Here is a 20675-nt window from a genome sequence, read left to right as displayed (position 1 = left end):
TTTCTAGGTCTAAGGTATAAGGTATTCTGCAACAAGTAGAGGAGTGGAGAACTCTTCTTGTGAAATATTTCTGGACTTTCTCAACTGTGTTAATATCAGATCAGTAATGTGGGTTCCAGTGTGATGAGCTGTATTCAAGTACTGGTCTAGCAAATGTTTTGTATGCTCTAGTTAGTAGTGTGATATTACCAGAGAAAAAGCTACCTAAGATTAGGTTAACAACTCTTAATGCCTTTTTGGCTATGTAGTTATAGTGGGCTCTAGCACTTAGATCATTAGAGATGAGTACTCCAAGATCCTTGACAGAGTTTGGATCATCAACAAGGTCTTGACTATTCAGCCTGTATTTTATTTTCTGATTTATTTATTTTTTGCCAATAGAGCATTTATTTGTTGAGATCTGAAGTTGCCATTTGTTTTGATCAATTTTGACTACGAGTCGTAAGTGTGAACAAACGGTCATAAGTCACTTTTCTCGGCGATGTTGTCACTCTGAATTGTCACTAAAGAAACTGTTGTTAAGGCCTGGAACCTTATAAATAGATGGCCGCTCTTCTAGCAGACTTCCTTCCCGACACGCCCGGGCAGCGCTCAGCCCGACCTCCGGGGAACATAAATGCACAAGCCCCCCTCCACGCGATGCAAGAGCCTTTTAGGATCAGTTTGCGAGTTCAGGCTGCAGTCAGACGGGGACTATCAAACGAGCTCCACCCGAGCCCTAAGGCGTCCTCCTCCTCGGAGCTTCTTGCTCCCCAAACGCCCCTTTCGCAATTAGGTCTCCCGCCTCAGATCCGGATTCAGGCGCGTTTCCCACCCCTGCTATTCTGGAAATCCCTGCCCCCGAATAATAAGCCTTAGCGGGCAGAAGGAGGGAGGGAGGGAGGGAAGGGATGGGCCAGCCCTTCGCACTGTTACTTTGATCCCGCGACCCCAGACGGCCGGCAGCTGCTTCGCAGGCGCCTCCAAGGTGGAGCCTCTTCCTGAGCCTGCCGGTCTCCCATCTCCCTTCCCAGGGCAGAGACGGCTGCGCGGCGCTGCTGAAGGCTCGACGGAGCCCGCTGCAAACGAGGCTGTGGGGGCGCCTGTCAGGTAGGGCGAAATTAACGCTTAGCAAAAAAAAAAAAAGCGCGGGAAGGGTCGCTCCTCTCGTTACCGGCGGGGTTGTTCCCCCCCGCCATTTTAGGGTCAGGGCAGAAACGCAACAGGTGCGGCATCTCCAATAGGTGGTCGTGACCACGAGGGGACATGCGATGCCGGCGGTTTATGGCTCTTCTAACAGTGCCGAAGTTTTTGGTAGCCTTCCCGAGTTGAAGGAGCCAGGCAAAATGATTTAGTTCGAGGGAGTCGTGGGAATGTGGACAGTTGGGGGTTGGTTCAGGTTGCGAGAGGTGTAGAGGAATGAAAGTGGACAGAGGGAGAGAAAACTTTTCCTCCAGCTTGTATGCCTCACAAGTTTTTGCAGAAGTGAGTGCAGGGTGATTAGATTAAATTAGATTAGATTAGATTAACAGAGTTAGAAGGGACCTTGTAGGTCATCTAGTCCAACCCCCACCACCCAAGCAAGAGACCCTACACCATTGCTTCTTGACAGCCTTCAGTGATGAAGCTCCCACAACTTTTAGTCCTCCACTTACGACCAAAACTGAGATCAGAATTTCTAAGTAATGGTTGATAGCAATAGCACTTAGACATTACAGCTCTTTCTAAGGGGTTTTACAGATTTAGGATATTGCCCCCAACAGTCTGGGTCCTCCTTTTGCAGATCTCAGAAGGATGGAAGGCTGAACTCAACCTTGAGTGGTTCAGGATTGAAGGAATTGAATGATAGTTTGAGCAGTTTATGAAGAGTTGGCTTGCTTGCATTCTTATCCGGTGGTCTGAGTTGGTGGTGCTGCAAAGTTAAACTTTGCCTGTGTGAAATCTACAACCAAAGATCCTGGTTAAGGTTGCCAAATCAGATCAGCAGCAATCCAGAGGGAGCACCGGAAACCATCCTGCTGGGATAGCCCTCCTCTAAATTTGGAGCCAAAAGGGGCTCTCCCTCGTTTTTCTGAGACAGTTGGTATGGTAACTCCATCCAGTGTCGCTGAATTATATCTTCCAGCTGCTGGTTATGTTGGTTGAAGGTTTTGTAGTTCATCAGGTAGGAGATTACAGATTCCTACCCAGTTTATCTTCCTCTTTATCTTTCAAAAGGTCCACTGCCACTGGCATTGACCTAGCACAGGTGTCAGCAACCCATGGCTCTGAAGCCGCATGCGGCTCTTTGGGCCCTCTGCTTTGGCTCCCTGTCGGGTGATCCCACCACTGGCTGGCCCCGCCCCTCAGCCTCCCCTCCCAGTCACTCCTCGCCTGGCATGAGAAGGTAAAACACAAAAAAACAGAAATAGAGGGAAGGAAGGAGAGAGAGAGAAACCCATTTCCCACAGAAAACACCTGGAGCCACAAAAACTGGGTAGGCGTGGGGAGGGGGTTGTCATGTGACTGGGTGGGGGTGATGTTGAGTTGGCCACGCCCACCCAGGTTTTGTGGCTCCTGCTGTTTTCTGTGGGAAATGGGTCCAAATGGCTCTTTGAGTGTTTAAGGTTGCAGACCTAGCACAACACTCTAGACCAGTGGTTGCCTACCAGTGGGGCGCGGCCCACTGGTGGGCCTTGAGAAAATTTTGGTGGGCCGCAGAGAAATCTCAACCCCAGAGCACCCTCCCAAAGCAATTAATCCAGGCTGCGCAGAAACACAAGGCTGCGCTGCCCACATGGCCCGCAGGAATGCTCCCCACCCACTGACTCCTTATCTGGCAAACTTGCCTGCTAAAATTGCTATTTTTCCTTTTTCCGACCATCATCTGTTCTGCTGTGCTGGGAGATTTAGATTAGCTAGGAAGCAGGAATGGTTGGATTTCTTGCTTTCTAGCTAGTCTTTAGATCTTTGGCTCTGCTTCCCTTAGGACTGAAGGTTTGCTTGCAAGCAAATTCAGTGCCAACTCATGGCAAGCAAATTTGAGAGACTAAGCTAGCCGATGTCAGATAGATAGATCACTGAATGATTCTGTGAGCAATTCAATCTGCCTGCTTTTCCTTGCCTGATTTTGGGTAAAAGTTGCTCTTTTTAAAAAATAAAAAATTCAATATTTAAATGCATGGTGTGTTGTGAGTTAATTTGTGAGTTTGCTTGCAAGCAAATTTTATGTGACAGATTGAGCTAGCCAATGGCAAATAGATAGATTTCTGAATGAATCTATGATTCTGTGAGCAACTCAATCTGCCTGCCTGCTTTGCCTGATTTTGGGTAAAAGTTGCTCTTTTTTTATAAAAAATTCAATATTTATATAAATATGTATAATATTTACATACAAGCCATGCCCAGACAGTCACATGACCACCAAGCCACACCCACAAATCAGGCCACGCCCACAGAACCAGTTAATGGTCCCTGGGATCTAAAATTATGAATTCTAAATTTATTTTGTTTGTATCCTGCCTTTATTAGCTTTACCAATAACTCAAGACATCAAACATGTGACACACCTCCCTCCTCCTGTTTTCCCCACAACAATGACCCTCTGAGGTGAGTTGGGTTGCGAGTGAGTGAATAACCCCAAAACACAGTTGGCTTTCATGGCTACAGTGGTACTAAAACTCACAATCTCCTGCTTTCTAGCTTGGCGCCCTAACCTCCTACCAAACTGGTCCTCAGTTTTAATGGGTGGCATGGAACTTGATAATAATTAGTACTATATGGCATACAGTTGCATGTTGCTACTCTAGACTCCCCAAACCCACAATCAGCCAAACTCCCAGCATATTTAGAAGACATCAAGTTAAGGAAAGCTGGTTTAGACATTAAGGCATAGTGCTGGTATGCACCTTCAGAAAAATTAATAATCTCATTCTTCTTGGTTCACTTGCATAAACTTGAGGTGATTAAAGAATGGTGTAAGATGGACGTACTTTTTTCCATTTATGTAGAAAAACCCAACATTTTTTTGGCCATGCCCCACCTAAGCATCTCTAAAATCCTGATGCTCCCCCCCCCCCCATGACGTATAATTCTTACTATTCAAAAAGTGAACTCCTACTCACGCGGAAGAAGCCTAAAAGGCCATTAACTTGGTTTAAACAAGGTTCCAAAGAACAGGGCATCCATGCAAGAGAAAAATAAAAGAACAAAAAACAGTAGAAGTACTGAGTATCTTAAAAAAAAAAATAGTATGAAGAAATATGAAAAACCAGCAAATAAAGTTTCAAAACACAATAGAAAACTGAAATGCATAAATATAAAATAACTTTAAAGAAAGCTTTTTCTGTAATAGTTTGAGCATATTAATTACTATACCTATTAAAATAAAGGTACCTAACAAATTCAAAATACAATCTGAGCTCACTTCAAGATCATATTTACAATGCAATCCTATGCATGTCTACTCAGAAATAAGTACCATTGTCTTCAATGGGGCTTACTCCCAGGAAAATGTACCTAGGCATGTGTGGCTCAGCCCCAGATTGCTCTGAGAGGAAAAGTCTTGTAAAACACAGCCTGGGAAACACACAGACTAAAAATAACTGAAAATCAAACGATTTCTTACTTAAACTTGGGTCCTGGTCCTGTATCCTCACTGCTGGGCTTCCCCCAGCAGCCATCCACTCTTTCTCCCCACAGAGCAGTTCTCCCTGCAACCACCCAGCAGCAAAGCCCACAGGAAAGAGAGAGAGAGAGAGAGAGAGAGAGAGAGGCTGCCAGTCCCATGATCCTTAGTGGGGACACATCTGGTTGGATGGCAGTTGCTCCATCCACCTGCCAGCTTGGATATCCTTTTCAGTCAGGCCCTAGGAAATGCACTTTAACAAAGACAGCAATAGGTAAATGAGACACAGCTGTTTTATCACAAATATACAGTATAAGAACAATTAGCGGGCTTTCAAAAATTCAGTTAATAGCTCTTTTTCAAATTGCTCCTGTTAAAAATCAAATTGACTCCCCCCCCGTGGGGCGTGGGGCCCATGTTGGGAACACTGGTATAGACATAGCTGCTATATTTTGTTCAGAGGGAACCTTCAACAGGACCATGAACTCTCTGTCCTTGGCAACATTTTAAAGTTGCGAACTAGCGATAGGAATTACTGCCCTGAATCAGGGAATGGTCAGGAATGCAATAATAATAATAATAATAATAATAATAATAATAATAATAATAATAATAATAATAATAATAATAACAACAACAACAACAACAATAATGGATTGATTGATTGTCATCAAGTTAACATCAACTCTTGCTACTAACTTGATTTTAGATTTTATCCCAGACAATCTATGCTCAGATTGGTCCTACAAATTTTCAAACTGTTTACTAGACTTCCTAATCCGCTGGAAGCAAACAGGCATTCCTGGATCTCATTCAAGTAAGGACTTAATAAGGTTTATTCCCCCAGGAGACATTTGCCTTGACTGCCTTACTTGAGTACAAATCGGCAGCCTTAGTTTTAGACTGATTTATTACAATTGTAAAGTTTATTGTCTGTGTAGATGAAGAATTATCAGGCAGCTACCCTGTGTTGAGGATGCAGTATGATAGATAGAAGCCTTCTTTGTTTATAGTCAAGAATTTGCGCCTCACTCACACTCCCCGTTGACCACCCTTTCCTTCCCCTTCATGCATTCTTGCTGTCTGAGCAAACTTCAAAGAGAGAAGCGGCAGGGTGGATAGAAGGCAGGGCCACTTTTGTTTGAAGAAAGGCACGGAGAAGGAGAAATGGTTTTCTGAATGTTGTTCCACACAGAGGAAAGTCAGGACTGGCCTGTAGGAGGATCATAGGCAAGCGAAGGAGGATGGCTCTTCAAATCCTGTCTGTAGTTTGGCCAAAAAAAGGAACATTTGGTAGGTACAACTTGCAGAGGTCTGCATGAAAAGCTGGGGGAGTATCAAGCCTTCTTCCTTAAGTCATTTGTCAAAGCGAGAGACTTCCTTTGCTATTGCTGAGGAGGAGTATTGGGAAGAAAACAGAGCTGAGCTGGTATATGACAAATTTTTTTACCCAGAAAAGCTCCTGCTGCAGTTAAGAGTATCTTGAAACTGGTGATGGAAAACCTTTTCTTTGCAGCTGTTCTAGTACTGGAGGTCGTCCTCAAGATGGACAAATTAACAACTGACCTTTCAGAGGCCACTGTGCTCTTCATACACTGTTTTCATCTTATCAGTATAATTTCACGAAATGAGGGACAGAGCGTACCTTGCTGTAAAGTCAACGGGGCCTATCCAACTGCATTTGTTTGGCTCACACACAAAAGAGACACCACTTGTGGATTTTGTGTTTGGTTTTGAAAGGCTTAGGGCTGACCTTTTCCTGCATTTTAGTTGTGTTGATTAGATTGCAAGGCTTGATTTTTTTTTTTTTTCAGAGAAGGCAACAGTTTCCTATATTGCATTAAACTCGGAGTTCTAAAACTGGATGGCAGAAATTGGGGCACCAAAGAGATTTAGAAAAATCTAATTCTGTCTAGTGCCATCTAGTGGATCTCTGTGTTTTTTGTAAGCTAAATTTGTTAGCTGTACATTGAACTAGAAGCAAGAAGGATTTCTACAACTGCGGCCTTAGCTTTCCATTTTAAAAATTTGTAGGACTCCAATAGCCTCAGTGGCTGTGAATGTTATGTTTATAATGTATTATCTACTGTGTTTCTCATATAATAAGTCCAGGTCTTATTTTTTTTTTGAGCCCTGAAAAAACGGCTAGGCTGTCTTTTCGGGGGTGACTTAATTCCCCACCTTGCATACTCGGGCAGGCGGGCGGGCGGCGACGGCTTGGATGTTGACCTCGGCATTGGTGGGGCACTTTGTATTGGGAGATCTTCTGCCACCGTTGCTTTCCCTTCTCCAAGCTGAGGTTGGCCCGGCTCTTTCGCTTGGCAGGCAGGCGTGCACCTGCAGCTTGCTTTCCTGGCTCTGCCCAACCCGCCCGGCTCCGGCGTGGCCCTGGTGGGATGAGCAGAGGGCCCAGCAGGGAGGCGCGCGCTGCCTTGGCCAGAGCTCCGCCACTGGGCAGGAGGGCCCTCCTGTCAGCTGCGCTGGGCGCCCCAGGCGAAGCTCTTCACGCTGTGCCTGGCGCCAGGCAGGGACAGCGGCTGAGCGCTTCTCCCGGGGTGGGCTGATCCTGCGCTGCGGCCCCGGGAGATTTGCCTCCCTACATGGGGTTGGGCTGCCCTCTTGGGCAGGGGCGGCTTTGTCGTAGTAGGGCGTTTTTAAAAGAATGGGCTTTGCCTTCAAACGATGCCTGGGAAGGTGGCAACAAGAGCGCCTGAAGCCGAGTGTCTCTGCCGGGCTCCGGTTGCAGGGAGGAGTCCTGGCCAGCCCCGTGTGGCTACGCCAAACGCTGCAGCGGCACGGGGAGAAGTGAAAGCAACAGTGGTGGAAGGTCTCCTGATACGAAGTGCCCCACCAACGCCGAGGTCAACGCAGGCAGCACCATACCCGGGTGTGCAGCAAAAGTATTTGGTGAAAGTAGGGAGGTTGGTGGCGAGGCATGGGTGCCCATGAGGGACTCCAAATGGCAAATCCCCCCCGCCCTTCCCCCCATTTTGCATATTTTAAAATAGGCCTTAAATTGGGGGGAGGGGCTTAATTTCATTTCATGCCTATAAAACATGCTGGGACTTCCTATTGGGGGAGGCCGTATTGTTGGAGAAACATGGTATATATTATGGTTTGGATTTTTTTTCCCTCTGTACATGCCCTGGACAGCTTTTTGATAATGAGCGGGTATCAAAAAGTTTATATAACCATTGAAAATGAGACTAAATTGTACTTGTTACATTTTTAAGGTGATTAATTGTTTGGAAAGAAACACAAGTATAATTATTCTAAAAATTTCATGAGAGCACTTGAGTGACTTTGCTGACACAAAGATGTTTACTGTAATGATTTGATTGGAATAACAAGCAGGCTGGCGTGGGTCACCTTTTGCTACTAGTTCAGTACATTGTTTCTTCCCTGCGGAGTCAGTGAAGAAACCCTTCCTTTAATGTTGGCAAATTACTCAGACAATGAAATTAATGCAGCCTGGCAAGATTAATGAGCTGCTGTAAAAGTCATTTGCCTTCATTATAAGTAAACCATCGGTTATAAAATGCACGTCCATTCTTTGAAATTTATTTTCTGAAAATAAGTCCCTGCTTTACAGTGTTGGCATCCTTAATTATTTTACAATCAACTTTTTTTGCAAAATTAGTAACAGCTGATGATTTAGTGTTGTTATTTAGAGACTGCTGTGTTCTAAATACCATACCTCCATAAAGGTGTGCATTTTAAAATATATAATGCATCCACCCAGCCATGTTATGATAAGACAGTAATATGAGGCTTTGAAAAACATTTTAAATTCCATTTCCCATCCTCATAATTTGGGAATGTTTCTGGAAATCAACTCTGATTTTTTTTCATTTCAGGAATAAAATAAATATGCCTATGCAGTTTTAAAAACAATTGCTTTCATAAGTCGCAAATGGGGTGTGTTTATTCCATCACCTGTTCCAAAATATGCTGTATGAAAATATGATGTAGGATGACCTACAATAAAAAGTTGTCATTTCTATATATAAGTGCATAGAAAAGGGATTTGCAAACACTATCGGTATCCAAATGCAGCCTGGCCAATGTAGCTTTGTAATTCTTTCTCAGTTCCACAGCTTAATAATAATTTTTAAAAAGCTATATTCTTTTAATGAGAATTTTCCTTGCATCACAAAGCAGTTCTATCCTTTCAGGGGTGTGTTTCTGTTTTCTCTAACGAAGAAGTGATTTGAAACCAGAATTTGTGTAGGGCAGGGTGTCAAACTCACAGCCCACGGGCCGGATGTGTCACGTGCTGGCCTCACCCCTGCCCGGTTTAACGAAGGGGAGAAAAGTCCTGATACGTCATGTGATGACGTGAGTTTGACACCCCTGGTGAAGAGGAACCATGGTGGTGCAGTGGTTAGAATGCCGAACTACAGTATTTCAGGCTAATTCTGCAAGCTGCCACCAGTTTGGCAATTTGAGTCTCACTGGCTCAAAGTTGACTCAGCCTTCCATCCTTCTGAGGTTGGTAAAATGAGGACCCAGATTGTTGGAGACAATATGCTAACCCTGTAAACTGCTTAGAAAGGGCTGTAAAGCACTGTGAAGTGGTATATAAGTCTAAGTGCTATTGCTACTGATACAGAATGGCTCAAATTTGAAACATCTATCTAGGACTCTCCAGAACTATAAATTGGGGTTCAAGTCAATTGAATTCAACCTAATTTGATTAAATTGGGTTTTGATTGTTCTAAAGCTTGCTAGTACATTTATTTGGATATTTCCCACTTTTGGAAATATGATGCTTACTTTTAAAGTCAAAATTCTTATGCGATTGCCCAATTGGCAATTGTCCAAAAACAGAACTTTGTATTTGTGCCTGACATAAATAGTATGAATCATCTCTCCTTTTTTTTTTAAATTAATGAATAGGAAACTCCTGTCTTTGCTGCTTATTTTTCTGGCCTCCTCTATACATGAAAACATGTGGGAATGTTAAAAAGAAAGAAGGTTTCAACTACAAGTATTTTTTTTTAATATTATGATTGCGCATTGCTGTAATCATGAGGTAATGGAAAGGATCCAGGGAGTTATTATTATTATTATTTTATTAAATAAGTGATGGAACAAAGCTAACTGCATTGACCTTAAATGGCTTTGCCTCAATTTTTGCTTCACTGTTGAGTGCCTTCCAAACACCCTGCCTTGATTAGTTTCTGGAAACAGATTAGGAAGCAGCCGTGTTCGTTTATGTCCTGCTTCAACTTCTGTACAATGGAAGCTTTGTGTTGTGTGTCTCTGTGTGTCTGCAGGTCTGTGTATGACCACAAGTGAGCCCAAAATTTATGTCGTTAAGTGAGAAATTTGCTAAGTGAGTTTTGCCTCATTTTACGACTTTTTTGCTAGATTTGTTAAGTGAACCACTGCAGTTGTTAAATTAGTAAAACAGTTAAGTGAATGCCTTCCTCACTGACTTTACTTGTTAGAGGGTCACTAAAAGGGGTCACATGACTCCAGGACACTGCAACCATCATAAATGTGAGTCAGTTGTCAAGTTCCCAAAAGTAAATCAAGTGACCATGGGGATGATACAGTGGTCATAAGTGTGAAAAATGGTCATGTCACTTTTTTCAGTGCCATTGTAACTTTGAATGGTCACTAAATGAGGAATTCTATTCCTATTCTGTTCTACCCTTGTTTGAATTTTCAGTGTAGTTTGTTCAAAAATTAGCAAAATGCAAGGCATATGTGCCATTCTTGTTGTTGCTCCAATTTCCTACAACGTTGTGCTAAAGTTGTACTAAAGTAACTCAGCCTTCCTTGAGCTTGATGTCATGCAGCTGGAAATTTTTAGAAGTGTAGTCTAAACATATCTATAAGGCTCCAGGCTAGGAGAAAACCAGGAAAATTTAGGGCTGTGTTTTATTAAAGTCATAAAGGAGAGAGGCTTCAGACCAAAATGTTGAAATCTCTTGAGAAGATAACACAAATGAATACAGTCGATGGCAAAGGCATACATGGACTCAATATTTGTTGTTGATTATTATGGTGTATATAAAATTGTCCACCTTCATCTTCAGACCCATGAAGAATTACCTGTGTCTTTTTCCATGTGGGAAATGGGGCTCTAGTAATAAAGGCCAAGTTCATATGTGAATGGGAGAGGGTTTCAATATTCTGGTCCCAGAAATCCTCATGGATTTGCTCCATCTCTTTCTTGGGGATCCACCTTAATAATTTGTGGTTGCAACAACTCTGTTTGTTCTGGAAATGTCCTTATATGACACCATCATCTTAACCCTAGCATGTGGGATGGATAGAGAGTTCATATCTTGAACACTCACTAGCCAGTAAACTGAGAACGATGATAATAAAAAGGATGTTTATTAACAGGGAGAATGAACTCTGTCATGCCAAGTTCTGCTCCTTTGACAAAAAAAAAGCTGTGATCAAAGAGCTGGAACAAAAGGACAATTTAAAAATAAACATTTTTTTAAAAAATAGATAAATGTAAAACTTATTTTGAGCTTTTCTACCAAAAAGTTGTTGGGCAAGTCAGTTGCAAGAGAATAAAATAAGGCATTTAAGTGTAACTGAATGACAAATAACCTATTAAAAAGAAATCTCTTGTAAAATACTGTGAAGGAGACATGGTCATAGATCTGTATGGGTAACGTGCTGCCTATAGATTGCAAGACCTTAGTTTAATATTAGTTGCTTTGCGTAGCATAGGTACAAAAATCTCAGAGGCAGCCAGCTAGTGGACACATTCAAATAAATGAAATTCTGAGGAAAAAATTCTAGCCAAAATTGCTTATATGAATCTGACGTCCTGACAGAGAATTGTGCAGCCGGGTATTCGAATGGAGTCAGAGATGCAGTTTTATATCATCATCGTTGTCATCATCGTCATCGTCATCATTTTATGCCATTGTCTATCCACTGCAGGATGAAGGCCACTTCTGCATGTTTATTTATTTTATTTTTATTTATTTTATTTTATTTGTTAATTGCTTACAAGATAATAGGTATAAGTATAAACATGAGTAAGAATACAGGAAATAGGTACAAATAAATGGGGACAATAGGACAGGGACGGGAGGCACGATGGTGCACTAATGCACACCCCTTACAGACCTTTTAGGAATGGGATGAGGTCAATAGCGGATAGTTTGAGGTTAAAGGAGTGGGGGGTTAGAGGATGTAACTACAGAGTCAGGTAGTGCATTCCAGGCATTGACCACTCTGTTGCTGAAGTCATACTTTCTGCAGTCAAGTTAGGAGCGGTTAACATTGAATTTGTATCTGTTGTGTGCTGTTGTATTGTTGCAGTTGAAGCTGAAGTAGTCATTGACTGGTAGGACATTGTAGCAGATAATTTTGTGTGCTATGCTTAAGTCCAACCATAGGCGACGTAGTTCAAGATTGTTATAAATATATTTACAGTAAATAAGGTAGACAAATAACATTGTCAGGTAAATCAACACAGCATGAGGTAAATCCCAGAGAACACACAGAAGAAAAAGGCGGGAAACAAGGAAACAGCCCCTTTCACTCACAGCAACCAATCACGGCTCAGATTCCCTAAGGCAGTGGCTAGTTCTCTTCAATCAATTAGCTACAACTGTGTGTTCTTACTCATTGTTCAATCCTTCACTGCTCCAACTATTAAATTTCAAATATCTTAATACATCCATTATGGTTAATATTATACCTTTGACTTGCTTGTAACTTTTCTGGAATGTCCCAGCTTGTTCTTGAGTGTCAGAGAACAGCTGCACATATCCTCAGCATCTTCACAATATTCTGTTCCCTTCCGTATATTTTCTCGTCTTCTAAAACCCTTTTCCTTGGATTGAAAAATGATGAGTTTTTGTGTCCTTCACATGCTAAACATAGTTATTAAATAATGCATTGATGTCTTGATGCCCATCTTGAATGGGGCTGCAAAAATCCCATCAACAACCAGATGTCATGGAGTTAACATAACTTCCTGCCATTTAATGGCTTTCTGCAGCCTAGATCTGATAGTCTAACCCCTACACAATTTCTTGTGTGTCACATTTCAGCCCATCAAGATAGCAACATTAACTAATTTTGGCTAATCTTGAAAGGTACGCTGGGTTTTTTGTGTGATTGCATGGGAGACTGGAAATAGTAGGAGTAGACATTAGATGGAAAGTCATCAAAACATTCTGGAAGAAATCAAGGCCAATCGCTTCCTTCTTGGTGCCAAGAAAATTACACAAACTGTTCATAAATGCACCAAGAGACAAACTTGTCTGATTCAATATTTTTTTCTATTTATGGGTATATAGCTATGAAAAGTTAAAGAACTGTATTACAGTCCTTCCTTTATGATACCACACACAGGTCACGCTACTGCCTCTGAAGTGTGATGCCAGCAGTGCTGGAAATTTACGAAACTATTGTGGTTTAGCAATTGTTCTGGTTAGGACATGGTTAGGATGCTGGGCTGATGATTGGCAGACTCGTGTTCAAGACCCAGTTGCTGCTGTGTGGTAGGCTGGGAGTCTTGTCCCTTGCTCCTGACAACCTAGCAGTTCACAAGCGGGCAGATGTGAGTCGGTAAGTGGATACAATTTGGGTGGGCAACTTAACGGAGACAGAAATGGAGCCCCTAGCTGAGTATCCCCCAGACAACAGTGATGTCACTATTTTTTTTATTACGAAAGTGCTTTGGTGCTTTTCATATGAACGAATAGCAGTTCTGTGATAGTGATAAAACACCTTCTGAGATGAACCTAGAACCTGTCCAGGTTTAATGTTGGCTTGTAAACATCAGTTATTGAGTAGGTGTAGGATATTTCTGGTGACTTTGAAATAAGAATGCAAAGACAGACGTAATGGTCTGTTAGAAACACTTCAAAATATGCAATGAATTCTTTAAGGCTAACCAAAACGTCATAAGAGAGGAAACAAATGTAAGTTTCTCGGAGCTTTTTACCTGGCTGCATATTAAGGAGAATGAAGTCTGGCTGTGATTACATATAATTCAGAACTATAGCTTGTTTTCTGTATTGATTGTCTGTTGGGTTTGTCAGAACCAAATAAATCATTTCATTTCTTAGCATCATCATATGTGAACCCAGTCACTCCGTTCCTTCAACATTCCTTGTTCTTCTTCTTCCTCCTCATCCTTGACTTCCGTCTTGACAGTGAGTTTAAAAGAACTTAAAGCTTTGCTTTTCACCATTGGCAATGACAGTGAAAGCATTATCCAAACATGCTTTTTGGAACTCTTGAAATTAGAAATTGTATATTTGCATTGCCCTCCTTGTTTTCATCCAAATTTGATAGTTAGATACTTTAAGATTCATTATCATTACAGGACAATTTCTGTTTCTTCCTCTCGTTATGAAAAGAGCTATGGTCAGAAGCTTGTTGTTCTCCATCGTATCAGAAAAAGGGCTGATATGTTTAGGAAACTTTTGTAAAATCGTATCCAAGTGGGATTATTGCAGACAGTGACAATTATGAGGCAGTCAAGATTTTGAAACATTAATCTGTTTCTTTCATGTTAGATATCTTTCTCCTCCTACAAACCCCTAACCTATTTGTGTTCTAATATAATACAAACTACTTGAAATTTTAACATATATTGTGTTTTCTGAACATCATTCATCTTGCTATTTTTTATTTTCCACTTTTAGTGTTCAACTTGATATGAAGCAGTTAAACTGGCTATTTAAAAAAATAAAACCCATAGTAATATTTTCTTGAGAATTGTATTATGAGCACATAATCTGTGTGCATTCAGTAAGGCACTTTACCAATATTTCAGCTTTACTTTTTTAGTGGCATGATGAGTGGATTAAGTGGCAAGTGGCAATAGGTGCCATTATGGAGAAAAACTATGTGTTTGCTAAAAGTTGATACTGACTTGATGGCACATGTCAATTAATACAGTGGTTCTCAACCTTTTCTTTACTATGGGCTCTCTTTAAATACCTTTTCTGGCAGCAGACCATGCCAGGCTTCCAAGTCTTAACTCAAAATTTAAATCATAACATTTCTTCAAGCCTCCGTGGACCCCTTTTGATGACATCACAGCCCCCTCCCCAGGGGTTTGCAGACCACAGGTTGAAGATCACTGAATTAATAAATGGTATACATTAAAGACTCTACTTAAAAAGCTACAGTTACTGGTTCTAAATTATACCTGTAGGTAACAAAATTGTAATGAACTTTAAAAAAAAAAGATTGAGAAACAGCATGACACGCTGAAAAAGGAAACCCACAATAATCATCCATAAAAATACACCATAAATACTATTGCACAGCAAAATAAATTTTCCATTGCAAAACAGGATTTCAAAGGGGGATCAGAGGCAAGAGTGAGGACGGCAATGAAATTACTTGGGTGTAGTTTGAATTTTTCAAGGTAACCTTATAAATGGGAATCTGAGGACACAGTAAAGTTGTATATGCAGCAAGGATTTGCATCCTACAGAACATTCTGTATCCTTGAATGATAACCTTGCAGTGTATGATTTAAAAAAAACTTTTGTTTTTCTTGAAAAACTGTTTGTGTCCGTTCTGGGCAAGCGCTCCTGAGTTCAGGGGGACTAATTTGAAGGACAGTCTTCTTTGCCAGAGTGATGCTTTCCAGATGAAGGTATCACTCTCAGTATCCCCAGAGAGCATGGCTGAAGAGAGCTAGCATGTACAGTAAGATGTCAATTTCTTTGAAGTTAACTACATTTCAATTTGGAACCTAGTATGTTGGAAATAATTTGGAGGTAGATGTGAAAAAAAGCCTTCCAACAATGTATCCCCTTATCTGCAGTGTACAGATAGTCCTTGACTTATGACCACAATTGAGCCCAACATTTTCTGTTGTTAAGTAAAACATTTGTTAATTGAATTCTGTCCCATTTTTTTCTTGCCACATTTGTGTAGTAAATCACTGCAGTCGTTAAATTAATAACACGGTTGTTAAGTGAATCTGGTTTGCCCACTGACTTTGCTGGTCAGAAGGTTGAAAAGATGATCACATGACTCCAGGAGACTGCAACTGTCATAAATATGAAGCAATAGTCATGCGTCCGAATGGAAATCATGTGACCATGGGGATGCAGCAACAGTCATAAGTGTGAAAAATGATCATATGTCACTTTTTCAGTGCCCTTGTAACTTCAAACAGTCACTAAATGAACTGTTGTAAGTCAAGGACTACCTGTACTGGTTGTGTTTTATTTAAGATAAAATAACCTTTATTTTCATTTTTTTTCTGTGAATACACAGGCATACATTGAAAAATGGAATTCTGGTGCCTGGTCTGAGTATGTGTGTGTGTGTGTGTGTGTGTGTGTGTGTGTATGTATGTATGTATATATATATATATATATATATATATATATATATATATATATATATATATATATATATATATATATATATATATATATACACACACACACACACACACACACACACACACACATACATACATACGTGTATGGCATTCGGCTTTGTTCAGGTATTTTCCCACGTCATAGTAGTTGTGCTTTTAAAGTTGTAGCGACATTTCAGCAGAATTTCATCTGCCATCATCAACTTCAAAAGCACAACTACTATGACGTGGGAAAATACCCGAACAAAGCCGAATGCCATACATGTAAGTACCCGAAAAAACTAAAGAAAACATATACCTATACATATACACACACACACGCACACATACATATATAAAATCACCATCCATTTTGAATACATAGTGGTAAAAAGAGTCTTGAGAGTTAACAAACTTTATATCAGGGGTGTCAAACTCAATTTCATTGAAGGCCACATCAGGGTTGTGTTTGACCTCGGAGGGCCAGGTGAGCATGTCTGGGGTGGGTATGGCCAGGGGTGGGATTCTACCAGTTCGCATCTATTTGCTAGAACTGGTTGTTAACATTCTAAGCAGTTCAGAGAACCGGTTGTTAGAAGAAATTACTGGCCTAATCCTGTAAGGAAGGCAGTAAGGAAACATTCTGGTGTTGCTTACAGAAACTGTCTCTCCATTAATCCTTATTACATTCTTGGCAGGACTAGACTTCCTGTCTCAGGAACGTCTCTGGAGTTTTTTTCCCTTCTTTGCTGGTACTTTGCTTCTGTGGAGTAACTATTCAAAGTTACAGTGGCACTGAAAAAAGTGACTTATGACCATTTTTCACACTTACGACTGTTGCAGCATCCCCACAGTCACGAGAGGCCAGGCGAGGAGATTCGTGTCACGATGTAGTGATATTTAGTTGGCCACGCCCAGCCAGTCACAAGACCACCAGGCTATGCCCACCAACTAAGCCATGCCCACAGAACTGGTTGTTAAAAAAAATTGAATCCCATCCCTGGGTATGGCCAGCTCAACATCACTCGTGTCATGGGTGCCTGTGGTGGCCTGGGTGGGGCTGGGGGGATCCATTGTCTCCAGTGGAGGAAGGTGAGACCAGAGAGAGGGCCAAATCCTTATCCTCCAGAGGAGCTTCGCCATCCCTCTCATGTCACATGGAGGACCCCCAGACGGCTGTCCAGAGCCTTAGTCAGCGGAGGTCAAGTGCCTAGACACCGAGACCCCATAGCCCCTCTGAGGGGGTGCCCAGCTTCCCTTACCTCCTCCTTGTGGCTGCTGCTGCTATGCTCATTCTCCTTGATCAGGTTGCTCATGGTGTGTGGTCAGAGGTAGGAGGGCAAAGTGCATGGGTCAGAAGGAAGCCTCCAGAACACTGCCAGCGAAAACAGAGTTTGTGGAACTGTGTGTGGCCCTCCCAAGCTCCGTTTTTGGCTGCGACAGCCTCCTACAGCACTCTGCCAGCCACCACCAAGTTGTAGATCAGCACCCAGTCAGCCTACGTCAGGCCGAGGCACCACGGGCCGGTCCTTTGCTGTTTCCAGGGTGGCCCTGTAGGCCAGATTTAAGCATCCTGTGGCCGCGAGCCTTGAGTTTGAAACCCATGCTTTATATGGTATAAAGCTATTACGGAATCTAGTTGTTCTGCTTCAGATACCGCGAAGTCTCCTCCCAGGAAGTAATAAAGAAAGCCAGTCGCGGAGAGGATGCGTCCCAGACAATACTACGAGCCCTGCTTAAGCAGCGCTTATATGCTATGTCCTGGGTCGAAGGAAGTGAACTTTCAATAATCTTTTCTGTCTTCTTCACCACTCTGCGCAGCCTTCCTAACCGAAACAGTAATGCTTCCAAGCAATAATACAATACGACAGGATGCTTTCAATCAGTTATGGTGGCTTCTTGATATTAAAAACAAACAACGGTGCTAATTATTATACTGAAATGGCACATAGCGTTTGCCTTTTAGGATCTACCATCAATAGTATAGGAAGAAGCAATTAAATGAATTTGCCATTGACTAACATTTGGTAGAGTAATTATGAAAGCTTTGGAAAAAAAATATTCAGGTGCTGGGATGTGTCTATGCTATCTCCGGTGACACTTTATCGAAGAGAAAGTTGGCCTTTAAAAAGGTGGGGGGGGGGGGGAAAAAGAATATTGACACCTTTAAACTCTGAGATTGGAGAAGACTCCTGAGAATACTGTAGACAGTGAAACAAACAAACAGATCACTATTACAAATTAACCCAGAATTCTCACTCAAGGCCCAAAGGACCAGGTTCAAAGTATTATATTTCAGACATATTGTGCGAAGGCCAAGCTTTATCGAGCATATCTAAATCTGGGAAAGGTGGAAGAAAAGAGAAGAAGAGGATGACCAGCAGCAAAGTGCCTGGACTCAGTTACTGTGGCAACAATTGCACAGTTGGAAGACCAAGTTAGGGTCTGATTGTCATGGGAAAAAAATATGTGACTGGTAAGATTCAACACCAATTTTATGGCACATATATCAATTGTACAAATCTTCTTTAATACCCCCCCACCCAATTTTTAAAAATGTTTTCCTTTTTTGCCAAACAGAAAAAAAAACCCAAAGCTAATATATCCACAGCTACCATGTTGTATAAAAATATGTAAAATATTTATAAACGACTAGTATACAATGACAGGTAGTCTTCAACGTACGACCACAACTGAGCCCAAAATTTATGTTGCTAAGGAAAGAAATTTGTTGAGTTTTGCCCCATTTTACGACTTTTTTCGCCCCATTTGTTGAGTGAATCACAGCAGTTCTTAAATTAGTAACACGGTTGTTAAGCAAATCTGGCTTGCCCATTGACTTTGCTTGTCAGAAGGTCACAAAAGAGATTATGTGACTCCAGGACACTGCAACCGTCATAAATGTGAGTATCCAAATGTAATCCAAATCCAAGCATCCAAATGTAAATCACCTGAGCCTGGTGATGCTGCAATGGTCATAAGTGTGAAAAACGGTCATAAGTCACTTTTTTCAGAGCTATTATAACTTCAAACGGTCACTAAAAGAACTGTTGTAAGTCAAGGACTACCTGATAGGCTCAATAAGAGGTGTGCTAATTGGTTTATTTACCTACCTACAGCTATCAGGTTATTTAAGGAACTTGTCAGGCTATTTAAGGGAAGAGTTTGATTTGTAACAGGAGAAAGCAAGGCTAAAAATCTGTTTTCTTTTAATCAGATATTTTCCCCTCTGTTTTGATTTTCAGCCATTGTCTGGTCATTAGATCTACTCAAGGATTCTCATCTCATCACTCATCCAACTTATCTGTCCACATGAAGCTGCTGGCAAAGACCTGCCTCTTTTAGTCCAATTTTCAGTGGGAGGATTTCATATAGGCGTGTCATTCATAAACATGGCAAGGGTGCAATACCACAGTGTTAGGCTTATGTGGTCTCATATACTCTGAATCATTCAGTACATTTGCCCACAAAAGTCTGTTGCAAGTGGGGTCTTGAAAAAGTCGAATAAGTGCTTGAAACAGGATATTTGTAAGCCCTGCCTAACTGACAAGCGAGGGTCATGTTACTCCAGTATTGCAGAGATCAGTAATAAATAATAGATTCCAGTTCCCAGCATTCATAGGAGAAAGTTGTGCCGATGTATAAACTTGCTGGCTTAATCCTTTTTTGAGCTTGAGAGTGTTTCAGGTTACATGGAAATCATGATGTGCAATTAGCTCATGACTCAGATAAAAATTTGCCAGGAATCCTGAAGTAGTGTAGCACACCCTTGTTTGCCTCTGTTACAAGGTTCTTATTGGCAACTATTGGCTGTTAAGTTGATATACCCGCAAAAGAACATCGTTGACAATTCAGACTTGTAAGTAAAAACAGAAGGAAAACAAGGAGACTTGAACATTCTTTTGTTCTTCTCTGCCCTGCCTTCTGGAAAAAAGAAGAATTGACTGAGAATGATCTTCCACACATAATGTTGAACTCTGGTTTAATGCTGATGGAATGCATTTGAATGAATTTGGACTTGAAGTATTGGGTTCTCTTTCTTGCTGGGTGCTTCTTTGAACAAAGTTTGGGTTCAGACACCGATCTATGCTAGTTTTAAAACATTAAAACAACTAGGTTGTGTTTGTGTGACTTTACACAGCATATAGAAGTAAATAATGGATTCTGTTAAGCCAAGAAACTACACTAGGACCGAATGCAATGTGTCTACCAGCCCGAAATCTGATGAGTGCAACAAACCAATTTCAAATGATGGCAGTTGTTCCTTTGCTTATTTTACAAAATCACTGTTGATATTGTTCTTAAGAGAAACTGTCAGTGTGTGCTCCTTTCAAAATCCAAGAAAGAAATACCCAGACTCCATGGTTTAGAGCAAAGTTGTTCTTTTACTGGATGATGAAAAGGAAGCTACAAATTGAATTCCGAAACTGAGGATTTGGCGCGCAGATCACACATACAAAGAAATGGAATTGTTCCCACCCCCCGAAGTTCAGAAGTCTCTTCCAATTAAAAGTTCTGAATATGATCATGTGGGCATCTTCAGGTGGTGATGAGGCCTCTGTCCGTTGACCTTGACATATTTTGATAAGACTTCACAGCTGCGCAAAAGGGATAGAGGCTAGCAAGGAAATGAAAGTTGAAAAGAAGAAATCATACACCCCCTCCTTCTTCTGCCCACAGTAAAGGAATGCAAAACACCTCCAGCTCTCTTCCCCCCCACAATTACCCCTCCCCCCATTGCTAATGACAGCCGAAAGAAACTAAGGC

General features: G+C 41.5%; 1 protein-coding gene across 11 annotated transcripts in view; it reads left to right on the top strand.

Moving 5' to 3' along the window:
- Nucleotides 1-680: 680 nt before the first annotated feature.
- The window catches only part of SLC16A12 (solute carrier family 16 member 12), a 48125-nt gene continuing 28130 nt past the window's right edge, over nt 681-20675 (top strand). For 9 of the 11 annotated variants that reach the window (XM_087932408.1, XM_087932405.1, XM_087932401.1 and 6 more), the window contains exon 1: nt 701-1089. The gene's annotated coding sequence lies outside the window, so the exon portion shown is untranslated. Of the gene's footprint in view, nt 1090-3489; nt 3568-20675 lie in introns of all 11 variants that reach the window. The other 2 variants (XM_087932400.1, XM_026710566.2) reach the window with 2 other exon arrangements.

The sequence above is a fragment of the Pseudonaja textilis genome, chromosome 4 (assembly GCF_049901715.1).
Source record: "Pseudonaja textilis isolate UNSWEBS1 chromosome 4, rPseTex1.2, whole genome shotgun sequence".
NCBI classification, from domain to species: Eukaryota; Metazoa; Chordata; class Lepidosauria; order Squamata; family Elapidae; genus Pseudonaja; species Pseudonaja textilis.
This window is presented reverse-complemented; position numbering and strand designations above follow the sequence as displayed.